Source organism: Aedes aegypti, chromosome 1 (genome assembly GCF_002204515.2).
Source record: "Aedes aegypti strain LVP_AGWG chromosome 1, AaegL5.0 Primary Assembly, whole genome shotgun sequence".
NCBI classification, from domain to species: Eukaryota; Metazoa; Arthropoda; class Insecta; order Diptera; family Culicidae; genus Aedes; species Aedes aegypti.
Genome location: NC_035107.1, coordinates 60,441,607 through 60,455,325, shown reverse-complemented (window position 1 = coordinate 60,455,325; position 13,719 = coordinate 60,441,607). Strand labels below are relative to the sequence as shown.

Genomic DNA, 13,719 nt, shown 5'->3' with positions numbered 1-13,719 from the left:
ATGGATATTGCTACAGACCAAAGCACTGGACCGATTCTATCGATTCTAACGATCGAAGCACCCGAGCTATCAAACATCTAATCTACTGGAGGAGTTTGGCGAACTACAGCTGGAGCCAGAAACCGATTACCCAACCAAGCAACACAAGGAAGCAACGACCAAACAAACAAATTCAATCATCTGGCATTATTCCTGGAACACCAAACACTGGTTCTCGGAGCCATAGAACGACAAATGGTTCTTTTCAGGACTACCAAAATGAGTCCAAAAAGAGTTAACTTCTGAAAACTTCATCCGATCAATAACAACACAAAACTAGTACACTTACAAATTCATACACATGACAAATCAAATTATTAATCATCGTAGTTCTACGTCAACCCCGCGGTAATGTAATAGACATTACCCACCCCAAATTTTTTACAACTAAGGCGACCTGTAGCTAAAAATTGTGATGTGCTGCCACATTTCTGATAACGACATCAGATAAAACAACTCTAAATCTACTAGAGACACATAATTTGATTCTTGAGGCACGCGAAATTGTTATTTTTGTTACGCTGTGAAATTGAAAAAAAACCTAGATTTCTGAATGTCACCTAGCAAATGAACGGACCCTTGCTCAAAAGTATTGTATTATGACTGCTTTAGTTGTTTTTAAACCGATTAAACTTATTGAATTGGTTGATTGTATTAACTGCAGCGAAGTAGAAAATATCGGGTTAAAAATTCGACTAAATTTTAGCATGTATTTGAACCGATGTATCTTTGCCATCCGCAAATATATGCAAATACTTTTGGTAGCACATAAAAGAGTGGAGTCTTAGCTTCCACCTGAAGCCGAATATGGTGGAATACCTTAACTTCTAAGGCAATCTAGTAAAATATAGTAAATATAACTAGTACAGCTTAAAATTTGTCAATTTAAAATAACATCATTTTTATATCAGACATGTAAAATTCACTAAATTTGCTTTCCAAAAATGTACACACAATAATTTTTCCTGCCATTTTCTCCCACAAACCAAATTTTCCTATGATAGACTGAAATTCAAGTTTTTCAGTTCTAACAAAATTAACCTCCATGAAATGCAATGAAATAATAGAATAAATCAAATAAAATAGTGGCATACAATCACACATGTTTTCAATTATGAGAAATTCATCTCAATAATTTATTTTATTTATAATAGCTTTTTAAACTTTTGTCGCGAAATTTTGAATCCTGGCCCATAGTGTGCGCATAGTGGCCCAAGATAAGAATAAGAAGAATGAACATTCAGAACAATATCTTAAAATGTGTTATTTTTGATCATACATATATGAAAGAAGTTGTTGATAGACATCTTGTAATCCATCATGAAATACTATTCAGAAATTGAGCCATTTCCAGATTGTGTCCGGTATTGGGAGCCTTTTATGATTGGCCAATTTAGTACTACAGTCGACTCTCCACATCTCGATATCGAAGGCACCATGGAGGGCAACTTCTTTGGGGACGATTTTCTAACTATCCATTTATGTTAGTAGATGGCCCTCGTTGTTACAAAATGCCATAAATGTCATAAATATATCGTTACCAAGTTATTATTATTTTGGCCAACCAGATTGCGTGGAATTGTGGAGGAACTGCTGAATGATTTTTGCAGGAATTTCAAAGAATGAAGAAGAATTTTCCTTTAAATATTCTGTAGGAATTCCAAGAGATAGTAATAGTGGAATCCCTAAAGCAGGGTTGATTATTGATAAATTATCGTCATCGCTGATAAAGCTAATGTCTTGTTATCGTCGGTGTTATTTACGAAACAGTCTTTAGACGTTAATGCGATGGTATTTCGTAGGGTATTCCGTACTTTGTAGATTACGCACTGGGAGCTATCATATTAGTTACTTTATTACTCTTATTCCAATTGTCTTTGGAAAACTATTTTGTAAAGAATAGCTGCCCAGGTCATAGAACTCATTCATTATGTCAGAGGTAAAAAACCCTGTCAATTTCCATTACCGGACACGCCCATCTTCTCCGTTACAAAAGAATAAAGTAACAAAAATGCGGCGAGTGGAACTTTTCAGCTGCATAAAAGTGTCGTTAAATAGTTGTTTTTCACAGTCTAAGGTGCAATTTTCCATCCTCAAGAGCTCACATTTATCGAACTTTTGACTTATCCTTTGATAGAACTAACAGAAATCCACCACTTTTTTGTCGGATTTTATTTATTATTTTGAGAGGATTCCTCGCGAGATCTGCACTATGGGCGATCAGATGGCCAATAATCGAAAAAATGACTTGTTCTGATAGTACATTATCCCATAGTAAACACTTTTATTAAGATATTCCTGGAATCAGTGCAAAATCTTTTATATTTTAATTGATACAGTATGTCAAAGTTAGAGTTTTTAAGAAAAATGAATAATTCAGTGCAAACACAAGGTACACATTGAATACAATATACTGCAAAATCGTAATATTTTATACAGATCTTTATACACTGTCCGAAAGCTTATCCAAAAAGCTATCTTAGAAAAATGAAATGAAATAAAAATTAGTACTTTAGCTCGGAAAAATGCGGGGAGTGAACTGAAAAAAATATGTTTGATTTTATATCGAAACTTTACACATCCCATACTTTTTTGTCCCAAGTTGTCCCAGGCTAAAATTCATTCCCAAGGGTACTTTGAGATGGGGCCCAGATAGCCGTGGCGGTAAACGCGCAGCTATTCAGCAAGACCAAGCTGAGGGTCGTGGGTTCGAGTCCCACCGGTCGAGGATCTTTTCGGATTGAAAATTTTCTCGACTTCCCAGGGCATAGAGTATCTTCGTACCTGCCACACGATATACGCATGCAAAAATGGTCATTGGCATAGTAAGCTCTCAGGTAATAACTGTGGAAGTGCTCATAAGAACACTAAGCTGAGAAGCAGGCTCTGTCCCAGTGGGGACGTAACGCCAGAAAGAAGAAGAAGGTACTTTGAGATGTAATCTAAAGGATCATGAATAATTTAGCTGCACAAGTTTGCACTTTTTTAAATTTTTCCAATATTTTTAACCATTTTTTATTCAAAACAGCTAAAAAACAATTCGGAGAATAAATAAATATCGCTTAATCATCCATATCATCATTTCTATGTAAGTTCTAACATTTTTAATGGTTTGTACAACGCTAATCGCATAAATGGCTTATATGCATCATTAGTAACAAAACTTATTATTTCGCTATAGACCATATTCAAAAGTCAGTCTCGAAAACTTGTTTTTGAAAATAAAACATCAAAGTCGTACAAAACTCATAAATACGACATGAGATGAAAAAAATATTTTTGGCCGCCAGTTTATATGGAAACCGTCCATAGTGATCTGTTGCGTATTATTTGAAAGCTTCGGATGGAGAGAGGCAGGTCCTTATCACTTGGTAATTTTTTGAGTATGTAGTGAAAAACAAATACTACAATTAAACTTGTTTGATTGACCTTTACAGTACTAGGCGCTGACATCGAAATTTCAGAACTGTGTAAAATCGTCATCGTTCGATAGATTCTGACAAAATTTTCAGGAAAAATCATAAATTTGTTACATTTTTGATTCATGCGTAAGTTATTTTGTTTCCGGAATTAGATCCATGTTTGTTGGGGTACCTAGGGTATTTATAAATGGAAATTATGGCAAAAAAACAAACAACGCTATCAAAAACTTGAAAATCATTATTTAATTGATGTACTTGATAGAACGTATCATCTGTTTCAGTTTGGAAAATATTGCATTCAAATTCGAAACAGATGGTCAAAATCACTTTACAATTCATCACATGACATTTATTCACTTCCGGGTGAACAGTATCGAATTTTGAGCCGTCGAAAGGTATAGTATGGTATTTTAGAAATGTTTTTCTAGTGTTCCTACCGGAGCCGATATCCGGTAACCATGTTCCCAGAATGTCCACAATAGTCTCCAAACTGTAACATTTGACACATTTTGTAAAGTAAAACATTGTTCTATTGCATTTTAAAGTTTTGGATAAGGTTTCTTGACTTTTTCTCATAATTTATATTTTTAACTACCCTAGGGACCTCGAAAAATCAGACCTTAATCATGAACCATCACTGAACTCAAAACTTTTAAATATCACATATTTATGATTTTTCCTGAAAATTTCAGGAAATCCAGAAAAGACGATGGCGAAGTTACAGAATTTTAAAACATGGATGTCGGTACCCAGTATACCCGGTATCTTTGTAAACAGTGTGATTAAAATATAACAAACCGTGAAACTTACCATATGACCAATCGGCTTGTTTAGTGGATGCTTCATTATGTTGATGTCTTTTTAAATTTTACACTGGAAAAAAATAAATAGAAAATATATAATCAGAATATGTTTGATGGAGTTTTTCAAAATGGAATAGAACATTGATTATTGGAATTGAATAGCTTATTTTATTTAAAAAAATGGGAAATGGATAAAACAATATAAACTTATTTGGCATGGCTGGTTTTTAACAACTCGACACTAATCAGGAAAGCAAGCTTTGATCAAGTAGCGACGATATTTAGTACCTTTTATGGTCAAATTTCTATCATAAATTGATGAATAATTTCAACGCTACGGAGAAGGTGAGTATAATTATGTAGTACAATCGAGGGTAATGGCAATGAATAAAATATAAAGAAAAATAAATACACAGCACCCTCCATGTAATCAGTGTAACGCTGCGTTACATAACGAGGTGCGAAAATGGGACCACAAGCATAACTTTACACATCGAATTAAATACCATCAAAAATTAACCAGCCACATTTATCCAATATAAAAATGTTGGGCAATCGATTACCCTAGTGCCAGGTCCAATCAAAGTTGCGATTTTTACTGCCTTTTAACCAAACCGTTTCCACACACAAAAAAGCCATCAATGAAACCGAAAAACTTCCCCAACAAACGGTCACAAATCATCCGGGCGATTAAGCTTCCCCATCAGATAGATATTGCATCGAAATTTACAATCACAAAACCGCCGGATAGGGGAGGCAGTGGAAAGGCTGCGAATCAGTGTATTTACACCGCACGCTATTACTCAATCAGTGCGTGAAGGAAAAAGAGCCAGGCAAAACAAGTGCAATCGCACCATTATTGGGGTCTCTCGTCTCATCTGGTTCAACCGGCTCCAAGCCATGGGTTCATCCGCCGCCCGGCCAAATACTATAAACTAGTAGACGTTACATCTTCCAATTGTAGCCTGTTTTTCATCTCGCGTGCCGCCCAGCATCACTGCTGCACTGCACAGGTTAAAAGTAATCCATTTCAGGTTTAATTTAAAATGTTGCGGCGCAACTTCGCGGCGCTGCCACCGCCATCGCGTCATCGCCATCTTGGGTGCAGTGATGCCAGATCGTTGGCACGAGTAGACGCGTTTTTTCCGTAAATTTGTTCGAAGGGGATAGGGATGACGTCGTCAAGTAGCTGTCAGTTTTGGATATATATCACCTTCTTAATATAGTACACCGTGCCCTAGTCAAACATTCATTTGAAGCAAACACATATTAAGAACCGGACCTGTTCTATACGGCACTGCATGTGAATAATCTCACTTTATCGTTAACGTTTCGAAAGGTTTTATCACAAGGATTAGTAATTCGATAACTACATAATAAAATTAAAATTCGAAAACCTCTCTTGTAAGGAGAAAATGAGTGAAAAAAATATTTCCATAACGAAAACCGATTAACAGATTAACAAATCAGCTAATGACTCAAACGTATGATTTGTTTTCAACTTCCATATTGAAAATCCTATAAAACAAGAAATTACGATTTTTGCATTTTTATAGGCTTTACTGTAAAAAAACGATGAGTTCCGTAACAAAATTCAATTTCGGTAGATTAAATCTACGAAATCCGTGGATCCGCTTGAAAGTCTCTCTTCCTTAGTTTTGGCATCACTGCAGACGAGGGGCCTTTGCATAGTGGTAGTATGCGTTATCACGATGAGTCACTTTTCTGTGCGGAATTGCAGTGGAAGAAAGCGTGTGCTGTTTGTGCAGAGCGAGACCGAAACAAGTTTGTCGGAATGATGGGGGGATTACAGCATTTTCCAATTTCTGTCCCGCCGCAGAATGCCGGTCGATGACCAGTTGCACAAAGAGGGCCTCAAGGGGCATCGCAAGAAAGCCGTCTCCGCAAAAAGGTTAATTCACAAAATTCGGAAACTTTCATTCCCATGGAATGAATACAAGACGGTTTACCCTCAAGGGATTGAGTCGTTCAGAGGTGGAAGTGTCATATTTTTTGCGACAACCGAGATTTGGGCATACGGTTTTTATTTTCGATTCAGGTGTCCGGAAATGAGACCGCTAATTTAAGACTTTCCGGGTAAAGTTTTTTGGATGCTAAATGAGTCAATCGGTACAGCTCTGTTCATCAGTTTCCATGTTAATAGACGCTAATTCGAGTCATTGATGAACGTTTAACACTTGAACGGACATCGGGTTCAAGCTTGATTGTAATTGCAATCAATAAACATGATTGTTGCCTCGGCAACGCAACGATCTGTCATTTGTAGGGATGGTTCCGGTATTTATCTAGCCTGCAAAGACTACATATATGCTGCGCATTCTTCGTAAGCGGAACTGATTCCAGAATTGAAAATAGAATTCACCTTCATGGTAGATGTTGCTCGAATGTTTATTCAAAGAAGGTAGAGGTGCATGCGAGAAACCAGTACGGAACAAAACATAAGCGCTAGCTGTTCGTGGGAATGTCGAGATCATGCCGCGCGGTTTCAGGTTTTATTTATCTTACATTGCTGGCAGTCTAATCTCGTTAAATATGTGGCCACCTTGCGATCGCTGCTACATAGATCCAAGTTCGTAGCAAAGGCCGCCGTCAGATCGAGATTTATTTAAATTGACGTAACTGAATGGACGGAAAGAGGTACGTACACTTGCTAGTTCCTACTCTAGTGCTCCCTCTAGTCTAATGGCAGCGGCAATCCAAGGTCTTCATGGCCAAACATATGGCTAGTTGATTTAACTGTTGGTTTATCGGAGGGCTGCAAGGAGATTTTTCCAAATGTCTTCACGAATTTCATATGTCTTATATATTTGATCAAGTCAATTGTGAGACCTTGATAAAACAAAAAAAAAGTATTTGGTCTAAACAGTATTTGGTATTTGGTCTATTCAGCAAGAACATGCTGGAGTTTGACATTTGTACTGAGCTTCTGTCAAACAAAAACAGGGTTGCCAAGCGCATGGTACGAAGATCTCTTACCGCTTTATCAGGCTTCAAGATCGGTGCGCATCAAAGGTTTACACTGCCAAGGTGACACACATTTCCAACGACTATCGGGAGAAATCTTTCCGAAGCAATTACATCGCTCAGGGCCTTGCTACTACTAATCGATAATTATCGGACGATGATTACAAACGGCTGCTATTCATGCAGACGACAGAACGTGCGGCAATGGTGCGGTCAATCAATTGCACTACGCAGGGAAAGCGAATGGCAAACTATGCGTAGGTATTACCTCTACAAGAGAGATCATTGCGCGAATTACACACCTGTGATTTTTTACGCTTCTCGGGCAATTTTCATTCATCTCATCCTTCTTCGAACGATGGATGATGGCGAGCTGTTGTTTTTTTTTTCTATTGAACCCCCGCAAGCCATTCGTAGCAAAACACATATTTTCATAACCGCCGCTAAAACCGCACATTCTGAAGAAGAAGGGCCGTATTTATGGGGGCCATGGGGCATGCACCCCAGGGTCTTTTCAGGGGTCTCCATCAATCATAATTAAAAATATTATTAATTAAACTTATCAGAATTATAAATTATTCCAAAAAATCAAAACTTTCAAAGCAATCACAAAAAAAAAAAACAATATTTGCATAAAACAAAATGAAAGTAAAATAATGAAACAAAACATTCAAATCCTATTTCATGGATGGGATTTAGTAGGCTGCAAGATATTCAGAAGAATTTTGAGGGCTCAAAATTATTTAGCTCAAAGAGTTAGGCGTAAATTCTTTTAAATTTACATTTTCTGTTCTCATCGATTTCTTCAAATCAAAGCTATCCATATGTGCAACTATTTGAATATAAAAAAACGAATACCGTAATTTCGGGTGAAATTGATCATTTTCCACGTTTTTTCTAGTCTGTTTTCTATAATGTTTACAAAGCAAAACAACTAAATGCAAGAAAGCAAGTACGAAGGTGAGCCTCATCGACTCATGTACCGAAATTTTCTAACAAACGTCATTTTAATGTTAAAAAATATATCTAAAATAAAAAATCCGGGGATCTCATTTCGGGGTGAAATTGATCACTTGTCAATACCATTATTGTTAGTTTTCAAAACAACTCTACATGATAAATTTGAGCTCCCTGAATCCGAATATGCTTGTCAAATTCTTAACAATGTAATATTTATATAAATAACGAATAGTTAAATTTCAAGAATTACGCATAAAACGCCTAAATGTATGCACTCTTAAAAATAATGAGTTTTACGCGTGACGTAAACATTGCAACACTGATTTATTTGCCGACTCAAACATAAATATGATTGAATTTTATGTTTCTTTTGATGTATCTTAAATTCTAATTGCTTTATCGCCTATTTTTACAACAACATTTGAAACTAATTGAACGAATTTAATATTAGCTGTCCTATGCTATGAAAGTTTAACGCATTACCCAATTCTATGTTGTTTAAGGCGTAAATTTACATGATTTCGATTCCGACGACCACGCCATATGCAAACAGTCAAGTCTGTTTTCGATCGTCGTCGGTGTAAGCCATTGCGAGTGCGGTTCAATTACAAGGAAAAATTAAATGTAGTTAGCCTCCGTTAAATGTTCGTTCGTCACTATATTTGCAGGATAAATGAAGAAGCACCGTTGTGTGCAAAAGTGTTGTTCAACAATTTGTTTAAGAAGTGCGCGAGAGTGTGATGCAAAAGTGTTTTTACCATCCGTATGGTTGACCAAGAGGATGAGCAAAGTGGAACGAAAAAATCATAACAATTCTAGTTATGATGCCGTGTATAAATAATGTAAGCTGATGCATTTGTATCCTTGTTGCCAAAGGCTTTCCAATGCTTGAAACTATAATATGATTCCGCTCTACGAATAAAAGTGTGTCTGCCGATGCAATCGTCAATTTGTGTGAAATAAGCGGGTTACGCCAGTGAGAGTGCATTATCTCCTAGATGACAGGGTTAACAGAATCTAGAATGCTCCAGTTTTTGGTGCCCTCATTGTGAGAAAATGAACAGTCTCACTGCTAGATGGTAAGTGTTTTGTTTCGCTGAGTTGCATTATAATTTGTTTGATTGCAAAAAGATTTTTGTCGAGATCATCGCCATATAATCAAATCCGACATAATAAATAAATGATACAAATCAAATACACGTCGTGACGTAAAAGTAAATGTTTATAACTTACTTTCACGTGACGGCGTGTATTTTTTTTTGGTTTGTGGCAGTCATGTAATTTTAAGAACTGATGTAAGTTCACGTCAAAATGTTCGCTTCTTTTATGTGCATCATAGAAGACTGATATTTACATGAAATTTTCGAAGAGTGTGGAATTCAATGATATCTAACAGAAATTCAATTATTTCAACCATTTGAGCTAATTGGTACGAGTTTTGGTGATGAAATCAGGTTTGGGGATATATCTCAAGCATCCTCGCAAACTTTCAGGTTCATACCATGATCAAATCCTTGCTTAAAAATAGAAGTTCATAAGTGTTTGTCAATACTTCACCGTGCATGATTTTGAAAATTTACATTATTTTCATAGTAATAAACATTCTCTAACGCAAAAAACTTCACAACACACAATTCGACAATAGTTACGACAAACAACGTTCATTCGCTGCAGCTTACATTGATATTTGTGCTTCATTACGAATAAATAAACTCGTGTGATACGATGATCAATTTAACCCTTCTGATCAATTACACCCGATTTTACGGTAACATATTCCGAATCAAAAAGTTGTTATAGAATATTTTTTTTCAAGTACAAAAAATCTGAGAGAAGGCCCCCAACAAAAACATGACCTCCACATTTGCAGATCCGGCCCTGCGCGCCAGAGAGCACTGAGAGATTGACCGAAGGGCCGGCGGATGGATTTCTTCACGCACTCAGGTGGAACGAAGAAAAACCTCAGCGCAGTAGGCCGTTTCGGTTCGCATTTGTTTTTGTTTTGTATTTTTCCTTAAGCTAATTTTCAAAGAGGCGCTTCTTTCCTTGAAGCGTCAAACCAAGTGAGGTATTTACGAGCGAGTGATGATGAGACTGAATGACGTATCTGTATGGTATAGAGAACGTATGGCTGCACTGCCAGTATGAAAGGAAAGTTTGTTCAATCAAGTGCGATCGAAAAGGGTTTTGTTTTCCTTTTTCAATCAATATGTGGCCGGTTTCGGCGTCAATAGATCTTTTTATTCAAAATTGCTAAATCATAGCCATATCGGCATCCATTTCATTCGTTAAATTCGATTTATTATTGTTTACAGGTTTTAATTAAGCAATTTTCCTTTGTGGGCTAGGCCGAAAACTAATTTAAAGTGCAAACATATCTCACCATATTGGGGTCTAGAGCTTTAGCTGTTCATTAATTGGTTGCGAGGGACGCCTTGGTGCTATTTGTAGCACCTTCCTTTGATCATCTTTGAAGTGGACCATATTAGTCTATGAATTTGAGAAAATATAGATTATTTTTTGCACATACCAGGTAAGCCTATTGAGAGCTAAACCTTTCGTTTATTGCTACTTAACGGCTTATTGGCATATAATTTTTTTGTTCAAATTTCATCAAAAGTTCCTAAATAATAAAAAAAATATATTGTCAAGCTGATATTCAGCAAAATTTTTCCTGATAAAGCTCTCTAAAGCCAATTTGGAGTTTTACTTTTTGACATGTGTAATAAACTGAATCTTAGTATTTTTTATCATTTCTATATTTATGTAAATACTAATGTAATACCGAGTACCCCCGTTGGTTTGACCACATTTAATCTGAACACTTTTTAATCTGTACCCCGCTAATTTGCACATCGTTCAGATTAAAAATGGTTCAAACGTCATTTAGCTCATGGAACGGATTGAAGTGAGATAGAACGCTGAGGAACGGAACGCAGAATCAAAACAAAACAGTGAAAGAGGTAACCAGAAACACGTTTCTAGGGTAACTAGATGTTCAAATTAAAAATGAACCCCGATGGTTTGCATGAGGTACCGTTCAAATTAGCGGGGGTGCACGGTAGTGTGAGTGCGCTTTGTAAAACCCAAGCAAGCGGATTCGTGTTTCGCGTTTGAAAATGAAATGCCGTAACAATGTATTTTTGTTTATTTTTACTCTATGCCTCAATTTACACTACATTGGAATTTAAATAGTTTTATCTGTGTTGTATTACACGAATATGTTTATGCTATCACATTTTTTTGCATGGAACACAGATTTGCAATCAACAATTTTTATATGTTTTTTTATTGTAGGAGACACAAGTTTTTTTCAACCTGGTGGATGCAGATTTTCTATCAAATCATCTGGCCGCTCTGATACAACCAATTTATAAACAAACCGCGCACGATAAACCAAAACTACACAGATTGTGATTACAGAACAGGCTGTCTTTGTGTCATTCGTCTTTCAAAGCGTTAAATTTCATGATTGATTATCACATTCATTTTCTCGCCTTATAAAAATACAAAGTAGTTGAAAAAAAGCTAAGTGAACACATATGAATTGTACATGTTGTTGAATTCGAATCTTAGGATTTTACCGTTGTTTAACATGACTTACAAACAAGGTGAAACAGCTCGAATTGTTTCACCTTAATGAGAGCGAAAAAATTGGTTCAAGAGTGCGATAGCATCAAAATTATCGCAATAAAAATTCATGGACCTCGTACAAGATCACGTGTGTTGCTCGGGCTTACGTCAACTATGTAATCAAGGGCAGTTCTGATGGGCCCTACGTCGTGATTCCAAAACTCCCAACAGCGTCAAAACAGCTCTCAATATAGGTACCACGATGGGATTTTCCACGGTTTTTTGCAAACCTCCCGTGAACTGCTTCGAGTTATTCAGTTTCCATTGCCACACTCAGAAACCCTTCGAGTTCGTCTTGCAAATCGAGCCCCGGTCATTATCGGTCCTTGAAGGGCCAATTTTCTCGTTATCGTCCGTATTGTGTGTTCGTACGCGAGTTCCCCAGTGTACCCAGTGGATGATTGTTATGACATAGAAGCGCGATCGCGATCACACATGTCCGCATGCGCGAGTTTGAGCACTGCGCTAACAACTTTAATGAAATCCGTCAGATGATTCTTATAATTTGCATGATCAACGGTTGACTGCGATAATGATTGGGTTATTGTAGGTACTGGTACGGACATTTTTTTGTTGATTATAGCTTTTTCAGTGAAAATTGATTTTGGCAATAATGTAAAAATATGATACGATGAGTGTATTTCAATATGAACAAGCCGTGGACTGAAAATCTATCCTTTTCCGCTGTATTTATAATTTTTTCTTCGAGATCTTTGACTTATAAGTTAAATTATTGTAAACACAATCTCGTCGGAACACTTCAAGAACCTAACTTTAAAAGAATAAAATTAATCTGATTCTTTTTCAAGCCTTTTCGTGACATACAAAAACCATTCAATTTTTATTTTTTTTAAAAACAGAGAAGCTATAAGATAGAAGCAAGGAGCTAAAAGCTAGAAGCTAGAAGATAGAAGCTAGAAGCTAGAAGATAAAAACTTGAAGCAAGAAGCTAAAAATTACAAGATAGAAGATGGAAGCTAGAAGATGGAAGCTAGAAGATGGAAGCTAGAAGCTAACAGCTAGAAGCTGGATGATAGAAGATAGAAGATAGAAGCTAGAAGCTAGCTAGCTTCTAGGTTCTAGCTTCTATCTTCTAGCTTCTATCTTCCAGCTTCAAGCGTCTAGCTCATAGCTTCTTACTTCTAGCTTCTAGTTTCTATCTTCTATTTAGAAGCTAGAAGCTAAAAGGGCAAAAATAGCCGTAGCGGTAAACGCGCAGCTATTCAGCAAGACCATGCTGAGGGTCGTGGGTTCGAATCCCACCGGTCGAGGATCTTTTCGGGTTGGAAAATTTCTCGACCTCCCAGGGCATAGAGTATCTTTGTACCTGCCACACGATATACGCATGCAAAAATGGTCATTGGCATAGTAAGCTCTCAGTTAATAACAGTGGAAGTGCTTATAACAACACTAAGCTGAGAACAGGCTCTGTCCCAGTGGGGACATAACGCCAGAAAGAAGAAGAAGAAACTAAAAGCTAGAAGCTGGATAATAGAAGATAGAAGATAGAGGATAGAAGCTAGGAGTTAACAGCTAGAAGCCAGAAGATAGTAGCTACAAGCTATAAGCTGGAAGATAGAAGCTAGAAGCTAGAACCTGGATGATAGAAGATAGAAGATATAAGTTAGAAACTAGAAAGTAGAAGTTAGAAGCTGGAAGCTGGAATCTAGAAGCCAGAAGCTAGAAGCTAACAGCTAGAAGCTGGATGATAGAAGATAGAAGCTAGAAGCTAGGAGCTAGAAGCTGGATGACAGAAGATAGAAGGTAGAAGCTGGAAGATAGAAGCTAGAAGATAGAAGCAAGAAGCTAGAAGCTAGAAGCTAGGAGCTAGAACCTGGATGATAGAAGATAGAAGATATGAGCTAGAAACTAGAAAC

At 36.8% G+C, this 13,719-nt stretch overlaps 1 protein-coding gene across 1 annotated transcript in view; it reads right to left on the bottom strand.

The window, feature by feature from the left end:
• LOC110681571 overlaps positions 1-13,719 on the bottom strand; it is a 263,128-nt gene that overhangs the window by 50,548 nt on the left and 198,861 nt on the right. Inside the window, exon 4 of the mRNA XM_021857686.1 lies at positions 4,272-4,334. The gene's annotated coding sequence lies outside the window, so the exon portion shown is untranslated. The remainder of the gene's footprint in view (positions 1-4,271; positions 4,335-13,719) is intronic.